This window comes from Saccopteryx bilineata, chromosome 6 (genome assembly GCF_036850765.1).
Source record: "Saccopteryx bilineata isolate mSacBil1 chromosome 6, mSacBil1_pri_phased_curated, whole genome shotgun sequence".
Lineage (NCBI taxonomy): Eukaryota > Metazoa > Chordata > Mammalia > Chiroptera > Emballonuridae > Saccopteryx > Saccopteryx bilineata.
In genome coordinates this window covers 157,934,531-157,948,078 of record NC_089495.1, presented here as the reverse complement: position 1 = coordinate 157,948,078, position 13,548 = coordinate 157,934,531, and the positions used below count along the sequence as shown (strand labels likewise).

The following is a 13,548-nucleotide window of genomic DNA, read 5'->3' as shown; positions in this document are numbered from 1 at the left end:
GTCCAATGCTCTATCCACTGCACCACCACCTGGTCAGGGTGTTGCTTTATTCTTAAGAGAAGACACTGGCCCTTTTGTAGTTTGTGCTGCAGCACACACACTCACACACACACAGATGCATGAGCATCTTCACTCGCTTGGGGTTCCCCCCTTTCTGATTAAACAAACTCTAAAAATTTTGCATACTTTATAGCTCCTATATTTTTATAAGGCAAGAACATTTTTTCCTCTTCCCCAAATGTTGTCCCAATACCATCTGTTAATCTGTCCACTTGGTTTTGCCTTAACTTTACACCCCTTTTTAGAATTTATTCCTCTTACATAATGCTCTTGTATGAGTTCATTGGTTGCCATATCCAAAAATTATTAAATAGATATGGTCTTTTACAGACATCTTCACTTGATCCTGACTTTGAGAGAACTCTTTCTAGCTTTTCACCTTAAGAAAATATGCTGGTTATTCCATATGTAGGTGGGACATAAAAGTGAAACTAAGAGACATTGATAAGAGTGTGGTGGTTACGGAGGGGAGGGAGGAAAGGGAGAGGGAAAGGGGGAGGGGGAGGGGCACAAAGAAAACAAGATAGAAGGTGACAGAGGACAATCTGACTTTGGGTGATGGGTATGCAACATAATTGAACGACAAGATAACCTGGACTTGTTATCTTTGAATATATGTATCCTGATTTATTGATGTCACCCCATTAAAAAAATAAAATTATTTAAAAATTAAAAAAAAAAAGAAATACAAAAAAAAATAAATAATAAAATGTTAAAAAAAAAAAAAGAAAATATGCTGGTTTGGGATTGCATTTGGTAGAAGTCTTAGCTATTCATATTTCAGTGTGTAGGCTTACAGTGGCTCTCAAAAATATGCCCCATATCCTAATCCTTGGAACTTATGACTGTTACATGATAAAGGTTTTGTTGATGTGATCAAATAAAGGATTTTGAGATGAGGAGATTGCCGTGGATTATTCAGTTGGGTCCTGAATGCCGTCATAAGTGTCCGTATAACAGAGGCAGAGGGAGATTAGTCTCACACAGGGAAGGCCATGTGGAGAGGAGGCGGAGACTGGAGTGATGCAGTCACAGCCCAAGAAATGCCAAGGAATGGCAGCAGCTCACAGAAGCCAGGAGAATCGAGGAATGGGCTCTCCCCCAGAGCCTCTGGAGGGAGACTTACCTGCACACCTTGATGTCTGACCTCTGGCCTCTAAAAATGGGAGAAAATCCATTTCTATCACTTTAAGTCACCAAGTTTGTGGCTACTTGTTACAGCAGCTACAAGAAACTAATACCCTGAGCTGCAAAAATGGTAAATTTTACCAAATTTCCTTTCAACACCTATTAAAATAATCGAGCTTCCTTCTTCTGCACCCAAGCCACCACATTCTCTAAGAAATATATTTCTTGGCCCTGGCCTTTTGGCTCAGCGGTAGAGCGTTGGCCTGGCGTGCGGGGGACCCGGGTTCGATTCCCGGCCAGGGCACATAGGAGAAGTGCCCATTTGCTTCTCCACCCTCCCTCCTTCCTCTCTGTCTCTCTCTTCCCCTCCCGCAGCCAAGGCTCTATTGGAGCAAAGATGGCCCGGGCGCTGGGGATGACTCCTTGGCCTCTGCCCCAGGCGCTAGAGTGGCTCTGGTAGCAGCAGAGTGACGCCCCAGAGGGGTAGAGCATCGCCCCCTGGTGGGCAGAACTTCGCCCCTGGTGGGCATGCCAGGTGGATCCTGGTCGAGCGCATGCGGGAGTCTGTCTGACTGTCTCTCCCCGTTTCCAGCTTTCCTTTTCTTTTTCTTTCGCTTGCTAACTCATTCTCCTTCTATTTTCATCTCAACTGTTTCTGCCATTGGCCTTCTGGCACACCCTGGGATTCTGCATTACCACTGGTGACTCAAACTTAAAAGAGCAGGCTAACCCATGGATTCAAGACACACAGAGAAAGTCTTAAACTTGACCATAAAGGGGCAAAACAAGCAACATTGGGAAATTAACTGCAAACTAAAAAAAATGGGTATTAGCAAAGGGGTCCATCATGCTGAGAAGAGGGGTGGCTGACATCTGCAGGTAGGTCACGCTTGTTCCTCAAGCACTATTGGATCTGCTGATTCATACGGCTTGAGGAGCAAGGGAAGTGCACCAGAGCCTGCACTGCCCTCACTGTCTGGCCAGCATTTCTGCTGGTTAGGCTCTGGCCAGGTGGCTCAGGGGATAAAGCATCACCCTGGTGCGTTGAGGACATGGGTTCAATTTGGTCAGGGCACAATTAATGAGTGCACAATGGAAAATGGAACAACTAAGTAGAACAGTGAGTTGATGCTTCTCTCCCCCTTCTTCCTCTTTCTTTCTCAAATCAATGGGGGAAAAAAGATTTTTTTTAAAGTATCCATCAAAATTATATTATAATTAACGTGAAGGGAACCAAACCATAGCAGTCAGCTGTAAAACCCTGGGAAGTTATTAATCTAAGCCTCACCCTTAAAACTGAAATACCACTATGGACCTCAGTGGACTTAAAGGAGCTAAGCAACATACACAGTGCCACTGGGCAAGCATGCGCTACATAAATGAAAGTGGCCAAGGCAGCTACACTGCTGTTTTTGGCAGCTGCTGTCTTATTAGCAAGTAGCTGCTCATGAGAATAATAAAAGCAACTAATGTTTATGGAGAACTTATGATACGCAACACACAGTGCTCAGCTTTTCACATAAATCCTCAATGCAAGGGTCACTACAGCTTCAGGGGGCAAGTCATTCTTCCTCGATGTCAAGGGCCTTTTCCAGACACATGGAACTGGTACAGATGTGAGCAGGCAGCTCTCCCACATCACTGTATTTAGTGCTACAACTCATCTTCACAAGACTATTTCCACTGCCAGTTCAAAGGGTTAATGCTGAACCATGTCGAAGCTATATATAAAATCTGAGACAAAAGAAAAAAGTCCAGGATTAAATCCTCCATACAGGCTTTTACTCCGATGTCCAGACTTCTCTAAATAACAAATGCAGGTGAGAAAGCTGTTTACCAGGAACCATGGTGACAGGGGCCAGGTCTATTGGGAGATCCAGACTCAGTCATAAATGCTATATTGCCATGAACTTTGCCCAAGATATTTTAACATTTCTGGACTTTGGCTCCTCGACGCTAAAATGGAAAACATTCCGTCAATAAACGAGCTAATTTGCTCATTAAATGGTGCTCTGGTATTTGAGAGGAACACGACACCAGCTTTATAGATAACGTCATAAAGTTTTCTACTGTGAGAGGGCTCTATGATGTGTTTATAAACTAACACCCCTGCCCTAAGGGAGTTCTGTTGAAATTGATAAGCCTTTGCTCTGACATCAATCACTTTCGCTGTTGACGGCCCCACTCAATGTCATAAAAGGGGGCTCTCTGTCCATTAATGGATTCCTGGATCACCTCATTCTGATTATAATCTCTACCTGATGCTTCTCTCTTCTTACTGAAGGATTAACTGGTCCCAGACTAGATTAAGCACTGAAGGTCACTGAGACTCTTACATCTGGCTACATCCCAAAAACCTTAATGTGCAAAAAAAAAAAAAAAAAAAAAAGCACAAACCCAAAAGCATCTCAACAAGTATCTTGGGGACATGTTCTGTGAAGGAAGAATCCCTGTCTCTCACTGAAGACACTATTCTTCTCTCCAGGAAACTGCTCTGTTCTCCAATGTCTACAGAATAAAGAAAACTAGGCTTCACACCAAGTAGCACTCTGGCTGCATCTGGCTGTGCAACCGGAATGTGAGTCCGCTGTGGTTGTTGGGCTTCTAGCGTAATGCCTGGGAAAACAGTTTTCGAAACTCTGCTCGCCTCCTGTTGCAACCTCATTTCACTTTCACATCCAGAATTTTTCTAGGTATGATATGTTCTAGACTTAATTTTAACACGGGGCTCTGAAAATCCTGACTTTGGTCTCTTCATCAGAAGTAGACATCAATTAAAATAGAAAAACACACAGACTTTTCCCAAAAGGTAATTTTGAAAAAAAATAAAAGCCCTAAAGAACAAAAAAAAGCCTATTGAGGAAGAAATAAAGATCGAAGGAAATTTTTGGTGTTGGCGGGGGGGGGGGGGGGGGGGGGGGGGAGGATGTTCGGATGTTATTTTTTTGTTTTGTTTTGTTTTTGGTTTTTGTCCATTTGTTACTGTTTTCTAAAAAAAAAAAAAATGATAGGAAATTTGAGCAACAGGCTAGCAGAGAGTAGAAGAAGCGAGTGGGAAAAGGGGATAAAGAGAGCAGAGAAGTGAACAGAAACAACGGAGCAAGGTCCCAGTGGACTTCATCAGATTTACAGCACAGTGGAGCGAGGTTAGACTCCGAAACAAGAAAAGGTCTCTCTTTAAGACAAGAAGAGGAAAGAAGGGCTTAAAGGGTGACAACCAAGAGAAAATTCGATGTGAAGGGAAGTGGAGAGAGCCACTCATATTGACATATAACAGGGTGTTCTGCCAAGATTTCCCATGGGGTCCAAGGAAACAGAAGCCAAGACACATTAGAAACAGCCAGAATAGGTCAGCAAAGGAGTTCCTGCAGTTTCAGTTGAAATATTACCAAGTCCTCTTGCCCTGCACAAGCTCCTGAGGAAAAAGCTCATGTTCCATGAGAAATATAGGAGAAAATTCCAATAGGCAACTCAGCTATGTAAGGCAGGAAAGTAGGTGGGTTCTACATACTTCCTTATTTCTTCTAAGAACCGCCTGCATTTCAAAGCTGTTCATCATAAAATGTGGAAACCAAGGAGTCCGGAGTGGTTACCAGCTTGAGAACTACCCATGAGTCTCAAAGATCACATGTGTGTGTGGGATACCTTTCACTCCTTGAGAAATATTAGAAAGTTTGCTACTAAAGAGTTTGAATTCACCCTGGCCAGATAGCTCAGCTGGTTAGACCAACACCCTGAAGCGCAGAGGTTGCTGGTTCGATGCCCGGACAGGGCACCTATAGGAACAACTCCATGTTCCTGTCTTTCTCTGTCTCTCCCTTCCTCTCTCACTGAAATCAGTAAATAAAAATTTAAAAAAACAAAGAACAAAAAAAAAGAGTTTGAATTCTTAATCTCCAGTTGCAAACCCCAAGATCTACAAGTGATCCAGGACATGACCTTTGCCTTCCAATTTTTATTATAACACCTTTTTTGAGATAGAATTCACATAACACACAATCCACCTATTTAAAATATAATTCAATGATTTTTTTTTTTCTTTTTCTGAAGTTGGAAACGGGGAGGCAGTCAGACAGACTCCCGCATGCACCGACCGGGATTCACCCGGCACGCCCACCAGGGGGCGATGCTCTGCCCATCTTGAGACGTTGCTCAGCCGCAATCAGAGCCATTCTAGCGCCTGAGGTAGAGGCCGCAGAGCCATCTTCAGCGCCCGGGCAAACTTTGCTCCAATGGAGCCTTGGCTGCGGGAGGGGAAGAGAGAGACAGAGAGGAAGGAGAGGGGGATGGGTAGAGAAGCAGATGGGCGCTTCTTCTGTGTGCCCTGGCCGGGAATCGAACCTGGGACTCCTGCACGCCAGGCCGACTCTCTACCACTGAGCCAACTGGCCAAGGCCTAATTCAATGATTTTTAGCACATTGACAGAGTTGTGCAACCATCACCACAATCAAGTTGATGACATGTTTATTACCCACAAAGGAAACATCACATCCATTAGCAGCCACTCTCTGTTCCCCACCAGTACTGTCCTCCTCTCTGGTCCTAGGCAACAACAAGTCCACATTCTGTCTCTACAGATTTGCCCATCTCTCCACTTATTCAGGCCCTCTTTCATTTCTTTTAACAATGTAATTTCCTGAGTATAAGACTTGCACTTACTTTGTTAAATCTGTTTCCAAGTATTTTATTATTTTTGATGCTATTATACTTTTTTATTGATTGTATTTTTAGATTGTTCATTTCTAGTGCATAAAAATATAATTTTTTTGCATATCAAATGCAATTTTGATGAACTTGCTTATTAGTTCTAAGAGTTTTTAGTGGATTCCTGAGGATTTTCTAGATATAATAATATCATGCCATTTATAAATAGAGATATTTTTATTTCTTCCTTTCCAATGTGGATGACATTTATTTCATTTTCTTGCCCTGGTAGTACACTGTTGAAGAAAAGCAGTAAGATCAAATGCCCTTATCTTGTTCTTGATCTGAGGGAGATGCCCTTTGATTTTGCTTTGACCCATGACAAGCCTTCATGTCAACACCCATCAATAGATAAAGTAGGGCATAACCTAGTGTAGTAGTTTTTTTTCATTATTGAAAATTTTCTAAGATGATGGTGAAAGTATAAATTAGCAAAAGCCCTATGAAGGGTAGTTTGACAAAAATCCATCTTACAAATGCAGACTCCCTTTCACTTAGCAATACTACCTCTGAAACTATATCATACAGATCTTCCACTCACACAAAATCACATATGTACAAGTTTATTCAACACAGCCCTGCCTATAACACCAATGGTCCAACAACAGGGAACAGACTAAATGAAGTAAGTATAAAGCATTCAAACAATGAGATTCTATCTATGTGGTCAGAAAAAGAAATAAAACACCCTGGCTGGTTGGCTCAGTGGTAGAGCGTCGACCCAACATCTGGATATCGGGGTTCGATTCCCGGTCAGGGCACACAGGAGAAGTGACCATTTGCTTCTCTACCCTTCCCCCTCCCCTTCTCTCTCTCTCTCTCTCTCTCTCTCTCCCTCTCCCTCTCTGTCTCTCTCCTCTCCTGCAGCCATGGCTCAATTTGTCCAGCAAGCTGGCTCTGGGCACTGAGGATGGATATGCGGAACCTCAGTCTCAGGCACTAAAAATAGCTCAGTTGCTGAGCAACAGCCCCAGATGGTGCATGCAGGCAGAAGTCTGTCTATCTCCCCTCCTCTCACAAAGAAAACAAACAAAAAATAATGTGGAGGTATTTTATATGTCAACACAGAAATCTCCAAAATACATTAAGTGAAAAATATCAAGATGCAGAAAACTATACACTACATTGAATTTAAATATGACAAAAGAAATCATAAATAAACAAAAAATTCATAAACAGATCTGTTTGTACCTGCATAAAATCTTTGTAAGATTACATTAGCAACTCACAGTATTGGTTGTCTATAAAGAAGGCAGCCAGGATACTGAGGACAAAAATTAGAAAAAAGACACAATTTTTGTATAATTTTGCAGTTTAAACCACATAAATATGTTACCTATTCAGGAAACTAAGTTTAAAAACTGAAAAATAGAATCACATGCCGTAAAAGTCAGCAAATACTCAATAGCAAATAACAGTTCAGTCCATATAAAGGATGCAAAGAAGTAGTGCATGGTGATACAAGAGTCCTGACATTGTTGGAACCTAGGTTCTTTTTCTGAGTCTGCTGCTAACTAGGAACTTGGAGACATAAATTGCTTAACTTTTCTGGACTCGATTTTTTGGCCTGCAAATTCTGGGATCAGACAGTTTATAGTCTGTGCAACATTTTCTGGGGCCAACCAACCATATGCTAAGTTCGTCACATACACCTGAATCTCACAACCACTCTGTAAAAAATAAACTATTCCCTCAAAATATTAGAAATACATTCACCACATGATCCAACAATTCTACTTCTGGATGTATACCCAAAACTAGGGAAAGCAGGGTTCTACGGGCTGAAGGGCATCCCCACAGCTCAAACTGCTTTTGGTGGCAGGGTTTTTAAAGAGGTAATTAAATTAAAATCTGGGCATTATGATCAGTCCTAATATAACATACCCGGTGCCCTTAAAAGAAGAGAAATTTTTCCATTTGAACCATGTAAATGCCTTACCTATTCAGAGGAAAGACCACATGCAGACACAAGCAGTCATCTCCATGCCAAGGAGAGGCTTCAGAAGAAACCAAGACCTTGATTTCAGACTTCTAGCCTCCAGAATGGTGAGAAAATAACATGCTGTTGCTTACACCACTCAGCCTAGAGTACTCTGTATCCGCAGCCCTAAAGAACTAATTAATGTGCAGGTCTCCGAGAGAGATCTGCACGTCCATGATCACAGCAGCTTTACTGACAATAGCCAAAAGGTGGAAGCAACCCAAATGTCCACTGACAGATAAATGAATAAATAAAATGTGACATATACATACAATGGAATATTCTTTAGCTCTATAAAGGAAGGAAATCCTGACACATGCTACAATGTGGATGAACCTTGAAGACATTATGCCAGTCACAAAAAAACAAATACTGGATGATTCCACTGACATGAGTTACCTAGAGCAGTTGAATTCATAGAGACAGAAAGGAGAATAGTAACTCGGGGAGGAGAGAAAGGAACAGAAATGGAAGTTTTTGTCCACTGGATACAGAGATTCAGTTTTGCAAGATGTTCTAGAGGTATCAGATGATGGAACTGGTAACACAACAATGTGAGTGTACTTAACACCACTAAAGTGTACACTTACCAACACGTAAGATGGTAAATTCTGTGTTATATACATTTTACCACAATTAAATTTTTTTTTAATTTTTAAGTAAAGAAAAATGAAATATTATTCTCACTTTACAGGTGCAGAAACTAATACGTTTTCTTAAGTTCCAACAGTCAGTAATTCTCATCCAGGTCTGAATCCAAAGACCAAGCTAGACACATAAATTTCCTACAATGTCAATACATTGTTTTTAATTTTAAATCAAGAAGGAACACTATTTTTCATTCTCTTTTTCTGATACCTTCCTAACTAGGTTGTTTTCAGATGATTTTTGCTTTCCCAACAAGCATTTTGTCTGTTCAGCTGCTTTGGAGGTTAAACATTTTCTTCGGAAGGCTACTTGAGTTGTTCTCTTACCTAGTCTCACCTAACAATCTCTATGTTCCTGACTTGTACTAGGGCCTCCTATTTTAAAAGAAAGAAAGAATGAAGTGGAATTTTTCCAAAATACCCAGGGGCTATCGTGACAGATGCCAAGATATCTTCCTCCTTCTATGCCAAGACTACGTTCTCTGAAGTTAAATGTATTCCTACCTCTCCCAATTGTCTCAGTATCCTAAAGCTGTTTGGCCAGAAGCTTTGGTCTCTGAACTTGGTCTCTGAAAAGCTGAAACGAGTATTGTCCCAGGGGGTGAGACTGTGCAGAGTCCTGTTCGCCCTGTGTGCCAAGTCGCAAACAGGTTGGGGCTGGTGGGAAGAACGGAATGTCCTATGACAAAAGAGGAGGGGCCCAGAGGTAGCCACAAGCAATAAGAGGACCTGGCACGGAGTATCCTGTGCTGTGGATCGAAAGTGAAAGAACTTGAAGGGGCTGAGGGGAGAGAAGCAAAACTGGACGAAATGACACCAAGTTCTACAGAGTACTCTGCTCTCAAGAGTAAAAGCCCCATTAATGCCTGCAAACTATTTTTTAAAACTATTTTTTACAAACTATATTTTTTTTCTTAAATTGTATAAACAAATAAGAAAACATTCAACCTGGGAATATCAGGTTAACTCTCCAAATCTTTCTGTATTGGAGAAAAGCAAACAGTCAAGTAATCATGCAGCCAAAGAGATAGGATAGGAAATAACAGCACATTTCCTGGGCTCCCCAAATAGGCTCATGGCAAGTCAAAAATATGTGCCCTAAGTATCCAAGTATCAATTCCATGGCAGTAGTGAAATTCTGCAATATTTAATACTGCTGTAAGTAAGTAGGCCATTAACCAGGACTAAGACCTTTTTAAATATATAAAATAAATGGCCGTGGCTATTGTAGTGTCTCTTTCTTTTGCAGAGTGCTATCTGTTCCAGATATTCCTTCTGAGTATTTACAAGACCGCATGATTCTTCAGTGAACTGAACGCTTGTGCAAACACAAGCTGAAACACAGCTTGATCTGACCCTGGAAGGAACACAGAGACAATTGACAGGTATCTAAGCTCGAAACCCCTCAGAGAGTCTTTATCCTCCAGGCTTAAGAGAACTCGCCTCCACAAGTAGAGAGGACACAGGCCAACTGATCCCTCACAGCCGGTGCTGGCAAAAGAAGGGCCAACATCTTCCCCAAGAAGGCACAAAGCTACCAGCACCACCGAGGAAGGAGAGAAAGGAAGACACGGTGCTTCCACTCTTTCATCCTCTCCTCAAACACTTACTCAGTACGTACTGTGCGCCAGCACTCAGTCAGGCCCCAAAAGTAAGTGAATTAGAACCAGCCCCCTGTTCCTCCTGGTGCACCCCCTCGTGTCCAGCCCACCCCCAGGATGTTGCTTCTGGAATGATTAAGTTACACTGGGATATCCTCAGAGGCCCCAGGAAGGTCAAAGACAATGGTTACTTCCTACATGGCCTAAATGAGCAAGGGGCGGCGAAATGAGCAAGGGGGCCCTTGGACTGAATTCCCGATCTTGGAAGAAGTCTGTCTAGGACTCCTGCCTGTCAGTTAAGGATAATTTAACTATTTAAACTGGCATTCAAAAGCCTATCACACTTGTAGTATCTTCTACTTCTCCGTCTAAGAAGTAACTGAGAGCGAGCCAAATGTAGGCTCTTCCCACTTCCTTGAACTCATCTAACCTTGGTTTTGACTCCATTCCTCTCTGGCCATGCTGTTCCTGCCACCTGGGTACGGTACCTAGCCCCGCCCTGAGTAATCACACGCGGAGTCCTCTGCCCAGGAGCTCTTCTTCCTGAATTTTGGTCCAACAGCTTTTTCCTCATCCCTCCCCTCCTGTCTCCTGCCCTGCCCCTCCACCTACAAGTCTAGGAAGTTAACTGTGCATCTACTGCTTTGCATGGCTAGGTAGAGGTCACTAATATTTACTCCAGGCACAAAGCAAGAAACTTAACAGATATCACTTCTGTTGATCCTCTAATTGCGTGAGTTACTACCTTCATTATGCAGATGAGAAACTGAACTTTAGAGTAGTCAGGTAAATACGCCAAGCTGTTTCAGCAGATGAGAGTAAAACCAAATGTGGCTTGCTCAAATCCTCAGTGTCCCCTCCTTCAACCATTTGGAGTCTAGTGTGTGCACAGGACAGCTCCAGTGCACTGCTCCTGATGTCTTCGACTCCATACCCTGATGTGGCTCTCCAACTCAGCACAGGTGCTGACCCGTTTCCCAACAGAGGCAGCGTGACAGTGACTCATCTCTGTCTGCACCAGATGCCCTTTTCTATCCCTGGATTCCTGCTATAAGGCTTCTCTGACAATTGATGGGACCTGCTGGGCCAGCTGCCATGCAGAACCTGGGGGTGAAAGGATGTGGGGCCACCTGTGATCAGTGAACAGTGACAGGCAGGAGGCAGTGAGGATTAGTCCCCTAGGCACACAGTTCTGAATGCATTTCATGAGGCTCTTAGAAGATCCAATGGGATTAAGCATCAGTTATTCTTAGCAGTGACGGCTGCACGGGCTTTCCCTCCTTCCCTATTTCATCCACCTTGTCCCTCTCACTCACTGAGAGCACACTGACAAACAAGATTCTTGCACATGATCCTCTGTTTCAGGTTCTGAATTCAATCAGTAGGTAGCAGAAATGTGGGCCAAACAGATGAGGACAGTGCAGGCTCTGGTGCAATGGCTCTGACCCTCAAGCCGTGTGAATCAGCAGATCCAAAGGTGCTTGAGGTGTTCCTGGAACAACGCATGACCTACCTGCAGATGTCAGCCAGCCCTTCTTCTCACATGTGCTGGCACATGCGTCCATGAATGAAATGGCTCAGCTGGCAGGCATGGAAGCTGTGCATGGGTCCCGTATGGGCTCCCTCTTACCATTCTTATCAATGACGTAGCCATTGCCACTACTGAATGGCCAGTGAATCAGTAGCAGAGATAGATGCCGATCCCTCTAGCATCTTCAAGGGCATCAGCCAGCCCCTTGGTGGAAGGCTGATTATAGCAGACCACTTCCACCCTGGAGGGAAGGAGATTTCAATTCACTCTTACTGCAACTCATGCTTACCTACTCCCAATGTGGGTTTGCCGCATGAACAGCCTATGTAAGCACACTGTGCAAGATATAAGGATACCTAATCTGGCCATGGCTGGGTAGCTCAGTTGGTTAGAGCATCATCCCAATATGCCAAAGTTAAGGATTCGATCCCTAATCAGAGCACTTAGAAGATTCAAAATAAATAAATAAATAAATAAATAAAAAAGAAGATTCAACCAATGAATGCATAGATAAGTGGAACCAAAAATCAATGTTTCCTTCTCACATGCATGCTCTCTTGCTTCCTCTCTCTAAAATCAATAAATTAAAAAAAAGAAGAAGAAGAAGAAATGCCTAATCTACCAGCATAGTATCCAACCATGTTGCAGACCAAGGGGCTGATTACTATCAAAGGAGGTACAACGATGAGTATACGACCAAGGAAGCCACTAGTTTGGTCATAAACTTAATTGTTAAAAAGCTGCCCATTTAACTGAATAATGGAATGGCCTGGGAAAGGGTCAGTTAGGGCAAGAGCATGAGAACAACTTCCTCTTCCAGAATCACCTTGATGCATGCCCCACCCCTGACATTTCTGCAAGGAAAGTTGTTCAATGGTCAATGGTGTTAAGATCTGGGTACTAGGTGTGCTCATTGTTACTGCGATGTCACTTTTTCTTGGCCCTTTCACCCATCAAAGGTAGAAAATACATGAATGTGCATATACATGTACACATTTGTACATATAAATATACATACACTCATACATAAAAACACACAAATGAATACATCTTCCCATGAACATCCAATATGCCTATCTTAGAAATCATGAATTCGCACCAAGACGGCCATTACCAATCGATCCCTACAGGGCTCTTTTTGACTTCTCTCATTTCCTCAATCTTATAACTCCAGACTGGTTGCTCTATACAACCTTATGTTTCTCATTTTCAGAGGGATGAAATTTTATCCCAAGCTCCCTCTGCAGAATTACACTCCCATCTTACTAGCCAATGAAGGAGCACATACCTATTGTCAGAACCAACCCGTGGCAAAGGACCGTCACGATTGGTTTAGACCAGGCATCCTGTCATCACCCCAGGGCTGGGGTCAGGGCTTCCCCTCAAGTACACAGTCACATGGAGGACAGTAAGATACACTTTCTCTGACAGGGAGATGCAAGGGAAGCGTGGAGCATGTGCGTCAGAGAGGAGTAGACAGGGCGGCGTAAAACCTCCGAAATGACATGTAAAGTTTCCTTTGCGTGTGCACATGAGTAACTTTCCAGGAAGAACATTCTCAGCCTTCATCATTTCTCAGAGGACCCAGGGACCCAGGAAAAGATTAGAACCATTTTCTTCATTTTAAACTAGCACAGCCTTTCATTTACAGAGCACAAGAGGTTTCTAGGAACTTAGACCCTAATTCAGAAAAGGCAAGTATGTTCCCAATTTCATTTATTACACTGCTGCTCCCAGGGCAGGAATCAGAAAACTGCATGGCCTTTGTCAAGATACAAACGTTTGTCTCAATTTGAGTCCCCCTTGAGCTGGTTCCTAGGGACTGACTTTTTGGGCTTCTGGGGCAATTAAGGGGCACTAAATCCTCCATGAATTAGACATGCTGCCTTTAAACT

General features: G+C 42.9%; 1 protein-coding gene across 7 annotated transcripts in view; it reads right to left on the bottom strand.

Annotated features, from left to right (window-relative positions):
• Window positions 1-13,548, bottom strand: part of MAP2K6 (mitogen-activated protein kinase kinase 6) — a 118,177-nt gene that overhangs the window by 55,661 nt on the left and 48,968 nt on the right. The window contains exon 1 of one of the 7 annotated variants that reach the window (XM_066237372.1): window positions 9,026-9,119. The exons of the other annotated variants lie outside the window; for them this stretch is intronic. The gene's annotated coding sequence lies outside the window, so the exon portion shown is untranslated. Of the gene's footprint in view, window positions 1-9,025; window positions 9,120-13,548 lie in introns of those variants that run through there. 7 annotated transcript variants of the gene reach the window in all.